General features: G+C 43.6%; 1 protein-coding gene across 5 annotated transcripts in view; it reads right to left on the reverse strand.

Moving 5' to 3' along the window:
* The window catches only part of NDST2 (N-deacetylase and N-sulfotransferase 2), a 625,893-nt gene that overhangs the window by 441,632 nt on the left and 164,218 nt on the right, over positions 1-20,043 (reverse strand). For all 5 annotated transcript variants that reach the window (XM_029608979.1, XM_029608977.1, XM_029608978.1 and 2 more), the window contains one exon: positions 6,450-6,513. The gene's annotated coding sequence lies outside the window, so the exon portion shown is untranslated. The remainder of the gene's footprint in view (positions 1-6,449; positions 6,514-20,043) is intronic.

Below are 20,043 nucleotides of genomic sequence, written 5' to 3' on the forward strand. Positions count from 1 at the left end.
TATCATTTCATTTTGAAAATGACAAGAAATGACAGTGTCATTGACATTGTTCATGTCATTGACAAACGAATGCACCCTAATAATTTTATGACAGTTTTATTTTGATTTATAATGTTATAGAAGTTGGATAATTTTATATTTAGGCTTTTATTTTACTTATTGTTTGTATTTAACTATTTATGGTGTTTATTCAAATGTATTGCGGTTTTATGATGTTTTGTAGTTTGATTTGCTAAATATTTAGTCTGTACATCATCTTGAGCTACAGGTAGGTAATCAATCAAGTTCAAATAAATACATTTATTTAGAATTTATGTCTATTACAAAACTACCCCCATAATATTCACATTTTACTAAAACATTCAAGAGGAAGGCATAACTAAAGAGGCAGAATGACGTTTATGTTAAAAGATTTTCAAATTGCTATTTTACCAATTCTTATAGACTATTTAATTAAGGATTTGGTTGTGGCTTTTAAAAGTCACAGGGATTAATATGTCACCTCTATATTATTTCCTTCCCTGTCTCACTGAGAAAGTAATTTGATACAGCAATACCTGCATGCAACAACAGTGGTAAGATGAGAAAAGCATGAAGGGGGCCTCTATCTGTCAAATATAAATTAGAAGTTTTCACATCTGCAATACAACAGTACAAACGAAAAAAGCTTTCTGTTTCAGAAATTTAATAATAATCTGTTTGCTTCTCATATTTAGATACCCAACAAAGGCTAAGGGGTAGATTTTCAAAGGGATACACGCGTACCCCCCGAAAACCTACCCCAAACCCCCCCCCCCCCCTGCGTGCGCCGAGCCTATTTTGCATAGGCTCAGCAGCGTGCACAAGCCCCGGGGCTTGCATGGAGAGGCGTGCCGGGGGGCGTGGCGCGGGTGACGCGACGTTTCGGGGGCGGCGCTGCGGGCGTGGTTTCGGCCCGGGGGCGTGGCTGCGCCCTCCAGAACATCCCCCGGGTCGGGTGATGGTGCGCCAGCACCCCGCTGGCACGCACAGATTTACGTCTGCCTCCGGCAGGCATAAATCTGGCGATAAAGGTAGGGGGGGGGGTTAGATAGGGCCGGGGGGGGGGGGGGTTAGGTAGGGGAAGGGAGGGGAAGGTGAGGGGAGGGCGAAAGAAAGTTCCCTCCGAGGCCGCTCCGATTTTGGAGCAGCCTCGGAGGGAACGGAGGCAGGCTGCGCGGCTCGGCGCGTGCAGGCTGCCCAAAATCGGCAGCCTTGCGCACGCCGATCCCGGATTTTAATGGATACGCACCTGGTGCGCGAACAAAAGTACGCGCTCGCACAAAATTATAAAATCTACCCCTAAGTGCATAAATGGACTTTTGAAAATTCCTACTTTTATGAGCATAACTTATTTGAAAATTCACTCTACAATGTAAATGCACTTTTGAAAATTGTTACAATTAGGCTTTACCTGCTAATTTTATTTCCTCAAATATTGACAGCCCAGTCCATAAGAGTGGGGATTTATCCCTCCTACCAGCAGATGGAGACAGAATGCGATACCATCTCTCATGTTCCTTCCTATATAGGCTTGCACAGCAGAGAAGGAGTCAGTAGTCTGTTGCGCAAGCTCCTCTGAGTTTTGTGTAGCTTGTCCTCTTCTCCCTTTATTTTTGTTGTTGTTTCTTAAGTAATTCTTCAAACTGATACAAACAAACTGATAACCTGATCACCCTTTGTCTAACTTAAGAGCAGCCTCCTGCTCAAATCTGGGTTTACTCTTTCCTTCCCCAGGATGATTTCTCTCACAGAATACTTCCCCCTCTTTTTGCGCCCCCCCCCCCCCCCCCCCCCCACACACACACACTTTATGCCTACCAGCGAACATCCCCAATAGCAAAACCCTAAAGCAAAACAAAAACTTTCCTTATCATCTTTGGGTTCTGGATTGGGCTGTCAGGATTCCAGGAAAGAAATTAGCAGGTAAGGCCTAACTGTACCTTCCTTTTCATCCTGCCAGCCCAGTCCCATACCAGTGGGATGTACCAAAGCTGTACTGTGGGAGATACCCAGAGCTGCTTCCAGGACTTCCGTAGCGAAACTAGTTTCGCTTCTTTTGTGGATGTTTAATCTAGAATGCTTTGTGAATGTGTGCACTGACACTCATGTGGCTGCCCTACAAATGTCAACCGGGGCTACTGCTCTATACTCTGCCTGAGCCCTTGTAGAATGCGCTCTCAGATCCTCTGGCACAGTCTTATTTTGCAAGCATATGCTGATGCTATGGCTTCCTTCATCTATCTAGCAATTGACACTTTTGATGCCACTTCTTTCTTTTCGTCTGGGAATAAAACAAACAGCCTGACTTTTGGAAGTCATTTGTTACCTTCAAGTATCTCAAACGTGCCTGCGGACACGCACAAAACTAAATTCCCTTCTTCTCCCTACACACTCTGACTTCCTAATCCCTGGAAGTGTCATCTCCTGACTGAGGTGGAATATTGACACTACTTTTGGCAGGAATGAGTGAACTGGCCTAATAGTCATCTTTTCCCCCAAGAACGGCAGATATGGGTCCCCTGCATGGGAAGACTTGTAGCTCTGACAGTCTACTAGCTGACCAGATTGCCCCCACAGGGCCGTGTTCAACGTCAGGTCTTTCACTGAAATTTTTTTGAGGGGTTTGAATGGGGCTCCAACTGGCACTTTCAGTACTAGGTTTAAGTCCCATGGTGGTACTACTGGTTTGAGTGGTGACCATATATGCTTTGCCCCTTTTAAACATCGGACCACATCTGGAGGTGCTGCCATGGACCTGCTTCTTAGTAGGCCTCTGTAGCAGGCAATAGCCGACACTTGCACCCTTAGTGAATTCACTGCTAGGCCCTTCTCCAGCCCCTCTTGCAGAAACTTCCATCCTTCATGGTGCTAGCTTTCGCTGTCCCTTGAATACCTTCCAGATTCTGTCGTACATTCAAGAAGTAAACCTCTTTCTGGCTCTTAGCAGAACTGTGAGCCCTTGAACTGAGTATCCTTGCATTCTGTATCTGCTCTTCTCAATAGCCAGACCATAAGAGAATCTCTTAGGATCTTCCATGAATATTGGTCCCTGCTTCAATTGATCCTTTAGCCCTTTGAGACTGATGGGACTCGTCACTTTCAGTTGAATTAGATCCACATACCACTGTTGCCAGTCTGGGGCAATTAGTTTCAATGGACTGGGATGATGAGCTATTTTTCTGAGGTCTTGTGCTGTCAAGTGAATTCTCTTATCAAAGTTTTGGCTTTGCAGAAACCATCTGAATAGCAGAGCCCATTTTAATGGCCCATGGCACCAGTTCGATTGACGCCATCGACCCTAATACCTATAGGTATGACCATGCCTATGGGGGATGGGGTACTCATCAGTGCCCTTATTTGCTGATGCAGCTTGTTTCTTCTGTCCTCGATTAGATACAGTTTCCCTGTCCAGGTACTGAACTGTGCTCTTAAGAACACTATCGTCTGGGACGGGAGAGCCTCACTCTTGGCTCTGTTTACTCCCCAGCCCAAACACCTCCTGGGATGAATTGGCCCTTATTAGCCAATCATCCAGATATGGGTACACCCTAATACCCTCCTTGTGCAGAAACTGCAACCACCATAGTTACGTTCGGTAAATGTCATGGGTGCTGTAGCCAGCCTTAGGGCAGGGCCTTGAACCGAGAATGCTGCCTGCATATTGCAAAGCATAGAAAGCGCTGAAACTCTTCCTTGACTGGGATGCGGAGATATACCCCTGCAAGGTCTGTGGAGGACAGAATTCATGTCTGCTTACTGCTGAACTGACTCCATGCAAAACTTCAGAGCCTGGTTCACCCTTCTCAAATCTAGCACTGGGCAATAGGTTCCTTCCTTCTTTGGCACTATGAAATAAATTGAATATGTCCCTGTTCCTCTTTCGTCCCATGGTACTGGTGTAGTTGCTTGCAACTGGATCAGACTAATGTCTCTTGGTCTGCATTCCTCTTATTTAGTTTGCAGGGAGACGCAAGGAAGCATGCTCTTACTGGGAATTTCAAGAACAGAGAATAGCCCTTTCGTATGTTGTCAAGAACCTATTGATCCCCTATAATGTTGGCCCACTCCTCAATATAACCTTGTAATCTGCCTTCTACAGGAGGCAGTGAGGAGTGGGCTTGAGAACCATCATTGTAGGCCCTTGTTCGCGAGTGGACTCCTGGTGTTACCTTCCCTTGGTATTCAACCTGGTCCCCCAAGAGGGCTGTATTCTTTCCAGCAGCCTCACTGTCTTCATGTTCTAGCTTCAGTCTATCCTGAATTGCCTATTGTCCTCTGGATCCTGCGGTAATATTCCCCACTGGGTGAACCTCCTGCTCCTAACCTTTGGCAATCTTTGGGGCTTTGAACCTCTTAGGTCCTTCACTAGCCTTTCTAAATCTTCTCCAAATAGCAGCCTCCCTCTAAATGGGAGCTTACTTAGCTTGGCTTTGGAAGCTGAGTCTGCTTCCCAGTTCTTTAGCCACAGCAGCAGCTGGCCATGATGTCTGTTACCGCCTGCTTATTAAATCATACAGTGCGTTGGTGATGAAGGCTGCTGCCAACTCCATCAGTACTGATTCAGGGCAATTCATCTGTGATCCTACTGTCTCCAACTGTGCCCATATAACAAAATCTCTAGCGGCATACTTCCCCACAAATCGCTGTCTGCAGGGCAAGTGCAGAAAATTTGAAGGATCTTTTCAGCACCCTCCACCTTCCTATCTTGGGGGTCCTTCAAGGCTGCTCCTCCTTCTACTGGAACAGTCATCTTCTTAGTTATGGCTGATACCACCGCATCTACTTTAGTTGCAGTAGCCTTTCATTATCACGCTGATCCACTAAATATAACTTTTGTATTGTCCTGTGATTTTGCAGTCTTGGCTCTGGGATCTCCCACTCTTCTGCTAGCATGTCTTGTACTGCAGAGTTGATAGGAAAGGCTAGGGCTGGCTTCCTGATGCCCCTCAGAATGGGGTTTCCCTTTCTCGCAGACTCCTTCATCCGTTCCTCATTAAGATTCAGGATCTGTGAGGCCCTGGCTATAAGAGGCCCAAAGTTCTTCTGCTCTAAGTCTCACTGCAGAGAGCTTTAGCAAGCCCTTGGGGGTCCCCCTCATCCGAGTCTTCTTGGGATGAACTCCTTTCCTCCTCCAGCGATCCTCCGCCCCAGGCAATCTGAGTCCTAAGTCTATTGCCAATTGGATCCCTTTCTTGTACTTTCCACACTGATGTCTTCTGGCTGTGGCTGCCTGCCCTTCATTTGGCAATAAGCCTTATGCACTGCCAAAATACATTCTGAGGGAAAGTGCTCCCCCCCTCCCTTCCCTATGGGGATTATTGCCACTGCAGATCCCTGTCCAGCTTTGTCCCCTCATCTGACGTGGTAGATGAGTATCTGGAACACCCTTTCTCCTGCTCAAACACCACTGAATTCAAGCAGCACTGCTCCGAGGAACCCACCCTGCCCCCCTACTCGGCACCATCACAATTTGTGCAGAAGGTACCTGCAACGCTTGGAATATGTCAGGCTCCACATTTCCTCCCCCTGTTCATACCTTTCTTGAAACAGAGGTACTGGGGAGAATCGGGCCAGATCTGCAGGCCTTCCTCGGCTACCTTTTTTTTTCCCCCTCCTACAAAAATCCTGCTTTTTCTCCAAACCGGGACATCCAGGCAAAAAGTGCTCAATTGCCTTGGGGAAGAGAAGATCAGCCCTTATGAAGACTGTCAACCATAGAGACTCCCTATCCTGGCCATGGCTTAACCTGGGGAAAAATCGACCTTAAGGAAGGCTGTTGCCCCAGAGCCACGCTTCCTTTTCCTGCTGGCCAGCCAACTCCCACCATCTGCTGGAAGCTGAGACCACCGACTCCTTCCCTGCTGTGCCAGCTTATATAGGAAGGGACATAAGAGAAAGTCTCTCTCACTCTGCCTCCATCCGCTGGTAGGAGGGATAAATACCCAACGGTATGGGATTGGGCTGACAGGACGAAGAGGAAGCTACTTTTATGCATGTAACTCCTTTGAAAATTCACTCCAATGCATATACCATGTGCTATACTGACATTTCTTCATTTTCTTAGATATTTGCCCTCAAGTAGTCCACCACAGTACTGGATTCAGTTTCTAAAACTAATATTTATGTGCATAAATCCTTTTGAAAATTGCCTCCATTGATTCCATTAAAATACCCCTTTTAACACTGCCAAAATCCCTCATCTCTTTTTTTTTTTTTTTATTTGGGCTTTCGCTACACACTGACCAAATGTCAGTTCAGTCACTGCATTAGGCTCAGACACATACAATTGGCTAAGAATGACTACAGAAAAAGGCACGGCTAGGAAAAGTAAGAAACCCAGAACTTGCAGCACCAATCACATTCATGTGCATTTAACAGCGAGGATTCAAGGATATAAAACAAAGAGAGGCAAAGAGCGGGTCTCTTACCTTGTTCATTATCATGGGTTAACCATGGCAGGAAGCAGCAAGCCCGCCCTTCAACACCAGTCACCTAAGGAGGAAAAACATGATCTCAGTATAATTTTCAGCAGATGCGTGTGTTATTTTGTATTTGTATTGATATGTTTTAACGCGTTTATATTGTACACCACTTTGAGTCCATAAGGAAAAAAAAAAAAAAAGCAGAATATCAAATTTGAAGGAATACATTTTGGAAGCAATGAAGGATTTGAGTGTATTAGCTTTTAGTTAAGAAAAGTACACAGCAAAAACTGGATGCTCAGTAGTAAAACACAAAAATGTTCGAATCACGAGATTGAAATAGTTGGACAATAACAAACAAAATAAATATTTAAACAAATAAATAAGCTGAAGTCTTGATAAACCACTCACAAATTTCAAAGCCATCCATTTTGCTGTGCGATATCTTAAAAGGGAATGGATTTTGTTTCACTCCTTCACACACATACATATAAATGATTTATTTCTCATTATATCCTGTTAAGAGGAAAGAGCAGTACTATTTAGGTATAAATTTATATCACCACCACCACAAAAAAAAACAACCAAAAATTCCAGGCATAAAAGTTACCATTACAGGGGAAAAACTCCAGCTACCATATCCAGTGTTTACTTTGCCAAACTTAAAGCAAATGGGAAAAACCCCTCGGTATTTACAATCGTATTAAAATGTGTGTCTGTGTGCTGGGGAGGTAAGCATTACCCTCTTAACTGTACAAAGGAGAGCAGCGTGCAAAAGAAAAAACAGTGGAAGGCAGGAAGAGGAGGCAACAGGGATGCAGCGTCCCAGGACGATACATCCATGCTGCCCCTTCCTTGCTTCTCGTCAGCCTTCTTCAGCGGGGAATCCAAGCATTGTTTTGAGAGAAGGAACTGAAGAGGTTGACGTCTCTCAATGGCCCAGGCACACCACAGGCCTCAAGCACAGCCCAAACTGAGAAGGGCTGTAAGAAAATAAAATTTCAGGCTGGGCTTCTGAGGGGAGAAAAGAATAAACCCCTAGAAGCTTCTTTGTGTCTGCTATCATTCCCAGCTTGTCTGCTAAGAGTCTCATAACCACAAGAATGGATGAGAGCAAGAGCTAAATAGATTAAAGGACATGCTGCAACTGATTTTTGTTTCTTTGAGGAAAATGCCTTATGTGTTTCCCTGACCTTATTCATCACTTTCACCAAGGAAGGGAACTAAAAAAAGAAAACATTGCCTCTTGCCAACCCAAGGTAGGCGGCTACATTGAAAACTGTTGAAAGTACATAAAAGCAAATGCCAAGGTGCAGGGGGCAGAGATCGGGAAATCTACAGGTTCAACTGAATGAGATGCCTCAGTTGCCTTAATAAGGTTTCCTATTGTTCCAGATTTGAATAAAATCCAATTCCTTGCAAAGACACTACATGCAAGACCCAACAGATTCAGCTATAGTGCTGTGCACCACCAGGTATTCACGGAGGAACCAGTGAGTCGACATCAAATACAGCAACACTAATTGTCACCTTTGCTGCACAGAAATAGCACTGCAGAGTGTTAAAGGAATAACCCCCCTCACCCCCCCCCCCCAAACAAAAAAAAAAAACCAACAACCAGACTGCTGTACCCTCTGGCCTCAGTACCATTGGTACAATGACCAGACCAGATATGGGGGTGGGAAGAGGGTTGGTGTCCATTAAATAGGGGGAAAGTCCCCAGGCAGATGCAAATGAATGCTCATAGTGCCAGGATCCCAACACTGAATCCAACAGAGGAGGAAAAATTGTGCCAAAAAATAAACTGCAGGAAAATGCACCCCTTTTTATTATCAGATTTAATGTTATGATCAGCCAGAATCTGCGATTATCCTAATTCATGATGAATTTCATTACAGTTATACAGCAAGCTTGTGCTTGTTGCTATATAAAGATCAGAAAAACTGGGGAAGCTGTGATATCTACAGAAGTGTTAGTATTAGGGTTTAAAATTTCATGATCCAGACTTTCAATTTGACTCACACAGATTGAAGGGGGATTCAATTCATGTCTTCTGCTACACATGCTTGGCTCCCCCTTAGTCTGGACTATGAATTACACCCCCTAGGCTTGGGGTGGGGACTACATAACATGAGAAATTATATTTACTGATATGATTTATCTTCAGGTTTGTAGCCTGACTGGGGAATGAGACAGGGTCCCGGTCACCCCCAATACCAAAATTCTGTGTCCTTCCCAAACCACATCTCACTTGTGGCCCCATAGACCAGATAAAATCATCACACCAGAATAAAACAATAATTAACCCTTTTACAAGTATTATGTAAGTAGATAGTTAATCCAACCAGAACATTAAATGGGAAAGATACTTCATCACTGTACAATACAGTAGAAAACTGCAGTTTTCTTATTTTAAATCAAGCAATGCAGAAATAAATACCGGGTATGGCCTGTTAGGGCAAGCAATTTACTCATATGGATAGTAAAAAAGAAAGTATATATATAATGAATGCTAATAGAGAAAGGTTGGGGGAAAAACAGCTTTCAAAAAATTTTACCCCTAAATACTAAAAAAAAAGGAGGGGGGAACCAGATCCACCCCAATGTCACCAGTTTATAAAGGGTGCACTCTTTACACATAATTGTGTGGAAAAAAAAAAAAACAATAAAAAAAATTTAAGTCGTCCCCCTTAATGGTGGAGCTGGCTAAATGACAAACCAAATAGATGAGCACTGCAGTATTTGAAAGGTCACTCTCTTCTGGGAAACATCCCCAAATAGTTTAATTGGTACTAAACAGAAAGCTGCCCTGGTTTCAGTCTCCTACAGAAAAACTAAGGTCCATCAGCTTCTCTGTCCCAGCCCTATCTTGTGCGTCTGTACCTGCTAGCAAGGGTTTGTGCTTAACTTTGGCTGAAAGGCTGAAGCTGTTAAGATGAGATATTGAATTTGTGACAAAAGGCAAGTAAATAAATCTTCTCCCTCCCCTGCTCAGACACTATTTGTCAAATTTTAGATTACTTAATTCAGTCTCTTTGGAGGGTGATCCAGCCATGTGCTCCTGGGCCTGGAAATCTCTGGAAAGGAAGTCTCTTAGCTACTGGCTCCCCTGTCCCTTGTTAGAATTTTACATGTAGCTTGGCTATGAAGCAAGAACAGCTGTCTGTATTTTCTCAGAGTGCAAACCTCTGTCTCTGCCTCTTGATAATTAGTTTTTCAGGAGAAGAACTGATTGCAGAGCTTTCAGATGCACCCCCTTCTTCCTGGCTCCTGGATCCAAATCTTGCTCCCACCCCTCTCACACAGACAAAGCCAGCCAAATTGTGCCTTTTCTACCTTAAATGGTCTCCCAACATCCCTTTGGCTTCCTCCTCTGCTGACTATGTAGTGCTGTTCTCGGAGCAGGCTAAACAATTCAGCCCTTTTCCCAACTTGTCAACACTGAGTGCTGAATGCTGGTTTTTGCAGAACATTTGTCATTCATAGGAGAGCACACAGGAGTTTTGACATTTTTATATCCCTTCACCTTGGCTGCGGTGGCTTGCAGTCTCTGTAATCTGGAAAACCCCTTTTTGTTGGTCCAAAACATTATCATTCAGATTCAGTCACAGCTCAGGCCACACTGTAAGGCTCCAACACATGATAAGCTTGTGGGGACAGGAACCTGGTTTATAGCAGCTTGCTACGCATGACAGTCTCACAAATTGTCATACAGGCACCAGTACATCTTTCCTGCAGGATGGTATCATAAAAAAAAGATAAGGGGAAGAAAACAGGAAGAGATCCACTTTGTTTGTGGGAAATATAGGCACATAAACAGCACCGGTGCAAAACCAATTTATAACACTATTGTCTCCTGGAAAAAAAAAAAAAAGACTAATGCCTTGCTTCCCCCCAGCCCTCCTGCTCTCATCCCACCAACATCTCCCATCTTCCTTACCCTCTACAGCTTCTTGTACCTACTTCAGGTCTGCTTGCTCTCTTTTATAAAGTCTCTAAGATTTTCCTCCCTACAGAGGTTAAGTCCCTTTGTACTCTTCTGCCTCCACTTCATTTTTTTTTTGCTCTTGATCTCTCCCATACCATTCATGCTCTCCTCCCCCCTCCATTTATCACTCTGCTACCCTTGTCTTTGCTCTCCCTCACTTCCTCTTCCCCCCTTTTCCTCGTTTCCCTGCTCTTTCAACCCTTGGTCTCTTACCTCCCCTTGTGGCTGCCACTTATTAAGCAGCGGGTGAATTCTACCTCAAACCTCCCCTCCTGTCTCAGCCCAGTTCTGCTCCAGATCCAATGCTGCCAACAGCACCGCCCCCTTTCCACTGATGTTACAACATTATTGTTAAGTTTTGAACTAATGTACCCTATTCCAAGTTTCATAACCTTGTTCTATGTAATGCCTTTATTGGTGATTTTCATGTTCTGTTTCAATGTAAACCGATGTGATCTGTATTTCATACAGGAACACCGGTATATAAAAACCAAAAAATAAATAAATAAATAAATATCCACAGAAGGCAGAAATATCTTTTTGGCCCACCCTGGGAGAGAGAGAGAGAGAGAGAACTTTTGGCTTCCATTTGCTAAGCAGCAGCAGAGAGTGAAGGCCCCCTCGAGCCCCCTCCTGCCTCAGCCCGAAGCTGCTGGCCCCGCCCCTGCCCAATGACATCATCAGAGGTTGACACATCACCTGGCTCACCCATCAGTGGCAGTGACTCCACCAAAGGGAGAAACAGGGAATCCTGATGTATTTTAATACCTCGAGGGCCTTTTGTTGCTGTGCTCCACTCTTGAGATAGGTGGGGGGAGTATAAAGTACAGAAGGATTTTGAGGGAGAGGAGGTTTCTTGAGAGGGAATGTATTTTTGTATGCTTTATGAATGTTTTTTGAGTTTATTTATCCCTGTTCTTTCCTTTGCCGAAAGTAGGGGGTTGGCTGGGCTAGGATAAAATTTTGTGATCATTGTAATTTGATTTACGATTGCCTTGGGTCATTGCTGTGAGGTTGGCAGTCTATAAATGTAAAATGCAATGTAATTTTTCTCTCTCAGTCCTGGCGCACTTGCCAAACTCTCCTGCTGTGCTATAATGAAAAAGGGCCACAGGGAAAGGCAAGCAAAAATTGCTTCTCTCAAACCCTGCTTCTATAACCTCCTGCTGCAGTCTACTGGCTCTGAACACTCATACTGAGGCAAGCAGGCAGGCACAGCAATAACGCCATTCTTGCCTACCCTCCCCTATGATTCATCTCCACTAGGTCATAAAGATATAAGATTTGCCATACTGGGTCAGACCAAAGGTCCAACAAGCCCAGTCCCCTGTTTTTAACAGTGGCCAATCCAGGTGACAAATATATGGCAGGATCCCAAATAGTTCTCCTAATGCCCAGGCAGGGGCGGTTCTATAATGAGGCAGGGTGAGGCGGCCGCTTCAGGCAGCAAAATTTTGGAGCAGAAAAAAGTGCCCTCCAAAACGTTCAGTGGCCACTTCCCCTGCCTCCTGATACATATTTAGCTAAACGTCAGAGGGGTTCCAAACCCCTGCCAGTGAACGAAATAGAAGACCCTGCACGCTGCCGGCAGCAGGAAGAAGAGGAGATGCTTCATGGCCACCGGCGGTAAGAGGAAAAAAGCAGGCCTCAAGCACCACCAGTGGACCCCAACCCATCGGCGATGAAGGCATGACACAATCGGAGCAGAAGGGAGCCTATTCAGCTGTGCTCCAGCGGTATTAAAAAATTGCGGGGCTAGCACTTCCTTTGTGCTAATCTCGCAGAATCATCAGCTGTTTTGAAACATTTGTTCTTTTTATTAGTATGGTTTTACTATTATGACTGTTTTATATTTTTTTATTTTTTGTTTGATGTTTTATGAGGAATGGTATTTCTATTTTTTTATTCTTGCACTGCATATAGTCTGGCTTGTGCTTTCCAGTTCAGTTTATGATTACGGTTGTTTATGTTTTATGATCTCTTTATTCTGCATTGGGAGAGGGTCTGTCTGTGTTCTACATGTGTGTGTGTTTGGTAAATTCATTGCAAATTTATTGTGGGCTTCTTTGCTGCTTTACCTATTGTTTGGAATCTGCCTTTGTAATTTTTTATAATATTTAATTTTTGTGTTCTGTACTTTTATATATTTTGTTGATTGTTTTACATTTTGTAGATTTTATTATGTATGTTTAAGATTTTTGGATTAGCGGACTACAAAGTTTCTAAGTAAATAAATAGACTGAGGTGTGACTAAGGGGAGGTATCCTGCTAGTGTAGAAATCTATAGTAGCCTAGCTTGTTCTGTTTTCCTAATAGGAAGTTTATTGGTGTTTAGGGCCTCTTCAATATTTGCAGTGTTGACTTCATAGATAAGGTTTTACTTTTTGAATTAATGTTTTTCTTTTTTTTAGTATGGAAGGCTTACTATACTGTAATTCAGTTTACTCGTGGCTTTCTGAGGAAAAAACCCACACCCAACATGCATTACAATAGCCTAATACCATATACATTCCAAGTGTGTTTTGTTTTGCTTTTTTGCAGGGTTTTCTGGTTGGCACACAGCAATGCATGTAAAAATAGTATATTTGCTGTTGTGATATCTTTACCTTAGAAGACTATATTTTAATGTCCTTTTTCATGTAAAATTAGTTATTATAAATGCAGAATTTATGATGCCCTTGTAATGGCTTGGAGAGAGTGCCCCACACACAGACCACCATCATTCACCCATCTCCTACTTCTCCAGGGAGGAATATACTGGGGAAAGGTGGGGGGCAGGTCTTAGGTTTCCTGGGAGCCTGGCGGGTTTGCCAGCTTTCTAGAAACATCACTCTGGGAACTCTGACCCCTTCTTTCCCCCTTCCGCAACATTTCAGATCACTAAAAGGGCCAGGCTGCATAGAGACTCCCCTCTTGATGATTTGACCTGTGCCGTTCCCTGGCAGGGTGAGGTGGGGTGGGGTGGGGAGCGTCATCTCATCCCTCGCCTCGGGCAGCAGATTCTCTTGAGCCTCCCCTGTGCCCAGGGATAAGGACTGGCTTTCCCCAAGTCTTATCTAGTCAATAACAGTTTACGGACTTCTCCTCCAGAACTTGTCCAAACCTTTTTTTAAACGCAATTATGCTGCCTTCACAATACCTGCCAGCAATGAATTCCAGTTCTGCATGGAGTGAAAAAATATATTCTCTGATTTGTTTTAAAAGTGCTACCTAGTAACTTTATGGAGTGTCCCCAGTCTTTATTTTTCGAAAGCGTCATCAACAGATTCGCATTCACCCATTCCGCCCTACTCATGATTTTATAGACCTGTATCTTATCTCTCCTTAGCCGTCTCATCTCCAAGATGAAAAGCCCTAACTTCTTTAGCCTTTTCTCATAAACTGTTCCACACCCTTTATCATTTTGGTCGCCCTTCTCTTTATCTTTTTTAGTTCTGTTGATTTTTTTTTTTAGATGCAGCAACGAGAACTGCACATAGTACTCTAAGGGCAGTCACACCCTAGATCAACACAGATGTATTATGACCTTCTCAGTTTTAGCCTCCATTATTTTCCTAATAATTCCTAACATTCGGTTTGCTTTTTTGACTGCTGCAGCACACTGGGCCAACAATTTCAACGTATTGTCCATGATGAAATTTATACAGTAAGGATGAAGCTCATGTATGATCTTCGCTATGTTTTTTTGGTTTTAGCGCTATTCTCCACAACTGCATCTCAGGTGCTTTGGTGCGTGCGGGCGTACATGTGCGCGCGCTACCCCACACGCGCACATATATATGCCCAATTTTATAACATGCGCGTGCGGGTTCGCGCATGTTACAAAATCCAGGGTTGGCACGTGCAAGGGGGCGCACAGCGAACCTGCTCCGAGCCGCGCTGCCTTCCCCCGTTCCCTACCCCCACCCCACCTTCCCTTTCCCTCCCCCGCCGCTGTGCCTGGAGCCTCTGACCCCGCCCCTGCCCCTTTAGTAAAGCCCCGGGGCTTTACGTGCGTCGCCGGGCCTATTTTCAATAGGCCCGGCGTGTGTAATCTTTTGAAAATCGGAGCCTAACTTTCAAACCTATTTATGATCCTGAATTTGTGTGCAAAAGTAGACACGAAGATTTATCCTAGTATTTATAAACTATGTAGCAGGCTCTGCTTGGAAAGTACGCAAGAAAATCTGCAATGCAATGAAAGTGCTTACTTTACCTATTTTATAAACATACATGCAAAAACCTTGATTTGTATATGGAGGCAGGTATATTTTATAGACTGCATTTCTACCAGTGCATGTACTTGAAATCACCAGTTCACCAATACATCTGCAAGTTCACCCTGTCCATCGCCAGTTCACCTGGACCCTCTAGCACTTCATCCTGAAACCCCACTGGTACACCCAGACCTCCCACCCAAAAACTGCAATAAACAGAGAGGTCCAATTTCACTCGCGCTAGTTGATTAGCAGGTGTAAAAATTGTGCAAATAAGTTTAGCAATTTACATGCGTAAATCTCTTATAAAATAGCAACTTCTGTGTGCACCTCTTCACCCCACCCTGGAATGGCCCTAGACCGCTTATTTTCTGCACTGGTAAAGATAGCACGAAACTGAAAATGCACACACACTTTTTTTTTTTTTTTTTTTAAATAAAACAGCATAATGCGATTACTTGTGACTTATGTGCATATATTCTATTTTGTCACATGTAACCCCTTTGAAAACGCACTCGATATTTTTCATTGCATCACTGCAGTCGTGACATTTCCAGTCACCACTGCTGTGCTGGCAAATGGAAGTTTCATACCCTGTTCAAACACTTGGACCATTTTGGACTTTATGATTCATTCCTCACTTGTCCAGTCATTGGATCTTGCTTTTCCCTCAAGTACTCCTAACTTTCCTCATTATCCCCCCTGCAACCTGGCTTAAAGTACCATTTCGGGATCAACTGGGGATGAATGCTGGCAGCATTCATAGCTCCTGGGGAGGGAGAAGAGTTGTGATCATCACTTAAGGGTGTCAGCTAACAGCCGGACTCAGGACCCCTGATTTCAGTGTTCTGGAAGGAGCCCCTGATTCAGGGCTATCGCTACCATGGCCACATTAGGGATGCTGGAAGTGGGGAATATAAAAAACAGGGGGGGGGGGGGGAGGGAATCCTCAGGTTGTCATGAACGAAGGCTCAAGGTGCCAGGTTCCAGCCCTGGTTCCAAATGAACAGGAAGCCGAAAGCAGGAGGAAGAAACTGCCAGTTACAAAATAAAAAAAAATTTAAAAAAGGAGCCATAACGTGCTGGTAGACATCACTGTAAGGTAATATCTATTACCTATTCCCTGGGAGCTCTGCATTTCCTCCACAGCCTTAGACTCAACAGCACCAGAGTTACTGGAAATAGCCCCAGTGAATAGTGTGGAAATAGTCAGCTTTCCAAATGTTTGTTCCTTGTGAGGGACTGGGCTCTTATGGTGAGGCACACTCGTTTTAAAATTGAAACACAAATTATAAAACCCAGTGGGAGGAAGGATAGACATAATCAACTACATTTACAGAAAAAGCAAAATTCTCCGCTACAAGTCAATTCCCAAGAAGGAAACTTTATAACTTTACAGAGCAGACGGAAGAAGAGTTCTGCGATCCTCCAGTGAGATTATGCCAACAAATAAGATGGAAAATTTAATTTTATCACAATTTAAAAGCTTCACCGCTGTAAAAGCTAATGGGAACCTCAATGAAAGAACCTCGGCTGAACCTAGATACAAAATCAAAAATGAAATAATTTACAGCCAGCCATTCACTCATGGGAACAATTCAGGCCTCTGCAAAGTCTATCACTGATTTGTCACATCTGAAAATGTTATAAATGAGAGCAAACAGCATTTGAAAGAACAGAAAGCTGAAGTCAACAATGAGATCATATTTTTGAACTGCTTCAAATCAACAGTTATTAAGAGGGGTCACTGCTAACATTTGTTATGTAACAAGGGTAATGAAAATCAATATATTTGCTACAAAAAACATCTGTTAAAACAATTTAACACTTGCTGCAAATATTGCACAAGCAGAGAGGGGAGCCTACTTTTCTCTCCTTAAGATTTGCTATAAATGAGTTTGTTACAAAGAACTAACAAGCATGCTGACAAGGTTTCTTCTTCAATATACTGACTGAATGTGTGTCCTTTGTTCCGTTAAAGCAAATTTCAGCTTATCAGCAACAAATATCCCTAAAGTATCCTATCTACATTTAGTCTCCAAACCCAGTTAATTTGTATAAATTGTGTTAGTCTGAAAATCAGACCTGCTGTGCCCCCGAGGACCCAGACTGAAAGCTTCAGCGTTAAGAGCATTCTCCCAACCATATTTCAGATAAGGGCACCAGCAACAAAGAACATTACTTAGTATCTGCATGTCTGTATATCTGCTGCATAAGGCCACAAAAGATGGCAATGGAAAAAAAACTGTTGCTATTCCTCTCTCTTTATTCAGTTACATCCCTTTTTCTCATCTTTTCATAACTTCAGTCTTTCTTACTGCAGGCGTCCATGTAGGGGAATGGTATTTTAGTACAGAGGAACTCGCATGTGATTATTACTGGTCACTCCATGCACGAACCCAGATGCATTATAGTGGAATCGCACTGCCGCAACAGTGCAGTGGTAGCCTATTTCAGCAGGAAGCACTGAAGGAATGTGTTTTATAATACCTCTCTCCCAGCAAAAGGCTATAGGGAAAGATACAGCTAAGGCCCCAAAGATTGCTGTGAATACACAGCCAAGTGAAAAAAAATTGGCCTTTGGCTGTGGAATTGATACACATGGTCCCAGCTGCATTACTGCATGATCTCATCCCACAGCTACCATGGCTTTCTGCCCTCATCTACTATAAGCTGTCAAATATCTGTAAAGACGGATGAAAACTGCTTCACAATCACATGTGGTACGGGTATAAGATAAGATTCCTAGCAGAGAGAGTCCATGGGGAAACATCCACCACAAACGGTGTGTGTGGGTTTACCCTGGTGTGTAGCTCCAGCTTCTTCTGACAGTAGTTATTTCAGGGACTGACGTAGGAGTGCCACCCACAAAGACTAATGGCAATAAATAACAAAAGTATACAGGAGAAGCAAAAACGCGCTTCCAAGACTGCAGACTAGAAAAATGCTGATTGGCAGCAGTAATGAGGGAACCTTGGCAGGTTTTTTTTTTTTTCTTTTTTTTTTGAGAGACAAAAATATCAAAAACTGAAGCTGTCCAAAAGCATCATTTGCAGATAAAAATGTTAAGAGCTAGTAAGGAAGATGAGATGAGCCAAGGGAGCTGGAAAACTCAATGGAACACAAGGGAGACTGAAAAAGTACGCAGCCTTAAATTCTCACTCTGTAAAAGTCAAGATAACAGATTTGGAGAAAAAAAGAAAAACAAAACCACTAGGAAAAAGGGCTATATAGATTTAAGATATCGCATAAAATACAGATCACATGAAACACTAAGATTACCAAAAAAAAGAAAAAAACGCTGATCTCTGAAAATATTTTTTTTGGGGCAATTCTATGGATAGACATCAGGAGAGGAAGGGCAATCTTTATACTTTTTGTGTGTGAATGGCCATTTTTCAAAGGGAAGCTCCCCATAGAGTTTTCCTTTGAATATCCTGCAAAAGGCCAGTACCACATGGATTCTTTACCCTGCTTTCTTTACAGGTGCAAAGTACAAAAGGTAAAGAGCACACAGGGAGTTATTAGGCCCACCATGACTCTGCCCTCCAGGGCCTTCCCTTTTTCCTCACAACCAGGGGTGGGGGTGGGGGCAGGATTTGAAAATCCCTTTGAATACTGTCCTATAATTTTAAAATATTTTTTAGTGATTAGCTCTTTTACGATCATTATAATCCATGTTTTTTGTATTATTAATTTATTGTTTATAATCCATGTTTTTTGTATTATTTTTTGTATTATTAATTTATTGTTTTATGTTAATTTATAGTTTGTAATTTTGTTAACTTATTGTTCAATTACTTAATTCTGTCCTATCTTCCGACATCCATGTTTTTACTCTCCCTGTTTTAATGTAACTTCTCTTTTCCACTTATACGTTAATTGATTTTCCCCTTGTTCTAATGTAAACCGGTACGATAAGACCTGGTCTTGAGTGTCGGTATAGTAAAAGAAGTTAAATAAATAAATAAATAAATAAATGGATTCAAAACATTCCAGTGGCATAGCCAAGAGTGGGCCATGGCCCACCTACTTTTATTTTTTTTACTCAGGCCTACCCAGTTTATTTTTTTTTTTTATGTCATGGCGAGATTCCCTGTGGAACAGCACGCATCGGACAGATGAGCAAGAGGAGACTGTGCAGCAGCAGGAAGATCGGGCTCAGCGGCAGCCTGGGCCAGGGTCGGCAGTGAGATGGGCGGCCTGCAGCTCTTGTGCCACTGCGCCGCCCAAGGAGTCTGTGCAGAGGCGAGAGGACTCTGCGGCTGCCATGGGAAGAAGATCAGCAGCAGCAGCTGCCGCCGAGTCTATGTATGCAGGAGGCGCGAGGGAGACTCGTCACAGCAAGGACAACAGAGTGGGGAGAAAGGAGACAGCGCGAGCGCTGCTTCTCTCTGCCTTAGCTAAGGCCAAAGAGACATGGCAGAGCAGGAGGAGAATTTGAGAGGAGGATGTTGTCAGTGAATTTGTGGGAAACTAGACTGCTGGGGAGTGGGGATGTGCCAGGGGGGAGGGTCTGGGGGAGTTAGGGTAAGAGAGCTGAGGCTGGGTCCAGGCCTTGGGGGGGGGGGGGGGGGGGTAAGTGTGAGGCAACTGCTGGAGCTGGGCGTTTGGTGGGGGTGAGTGGGCTGGGAGTCTGAGTTGAAGGGATGTGGGGAAGGGAGTCTGAAGAGGTGAGAATGAGGTTGCTGGGGGATGGGAGTCTGTGTGAGGCTGCTCTAGGTCCAAGGGTTTGGGAAACTATAGGGGATGAGACTTCTCCATCTCCCTCCCTGTCCCCCAGCAGCCTCTCAAGTCTCAACCCTAGTCCTCCCCGCTAGGCTCATACTCCCTCATCATGGGGAGGAGGGACATTGAGAGAAAGTCTCCTGCAGACAGGGGTTGAGATCTGAGAGAGATTCATATTCAGGAAAATCTACTGGCATGACAATTTGTACGTGTGTTGCCAAAGTAATACAAAATGATTAAAATAAAAAACATTTGTGAAAAATTGGCATAAGTGATAACAGTATAATAAGATTACAGGTTAAAGAAAGACTAATAATGAAAACAACTCCCAGGTACTGGTGCCGGTCCACACTGCATCTAATCAGATCACGTTTAGTGGCCCGGTGGCAGGATGCAGCACATTATGTTGCTATAATTGCTATTTCTCGTGATTTTTGTATTAGAGAGAGAGTGGATGGACTTTTGGAATAGGGAGAGCATTTTGTTAGATTATTTTTGCTGATGTATTCTTAGATCTGTTATGATTATTATATTTATATTCTTGATAAAAACTGCCCTGGGTCTGCTTCGGGAGAGAAAGGCTGTAGGTAGAAGGGAATGCTTTGTTCTCCCTGGAGTTTTCTCCTGTTCATTCTTCTGGGGGAAGCATTTCATTTCCTCTCAGTTTTGGAAAATGGGCAGCTCTGGT

Source organism: Rhinatrema bivittatum, chromosome 7 (assembly GCF_901001135.1).
Source record: "Rhinatrema bivittatum chromosome 7, aRhiBiv1.1, whole genome shotgun sequence".
NCBI classification, from domain to species: Eukaryota; Metazoa; Chordata; class Amphibia; order Gymnophiona; family Rhinatrematidae; genus Rhinatrema; species Rhinatrema bivittatum.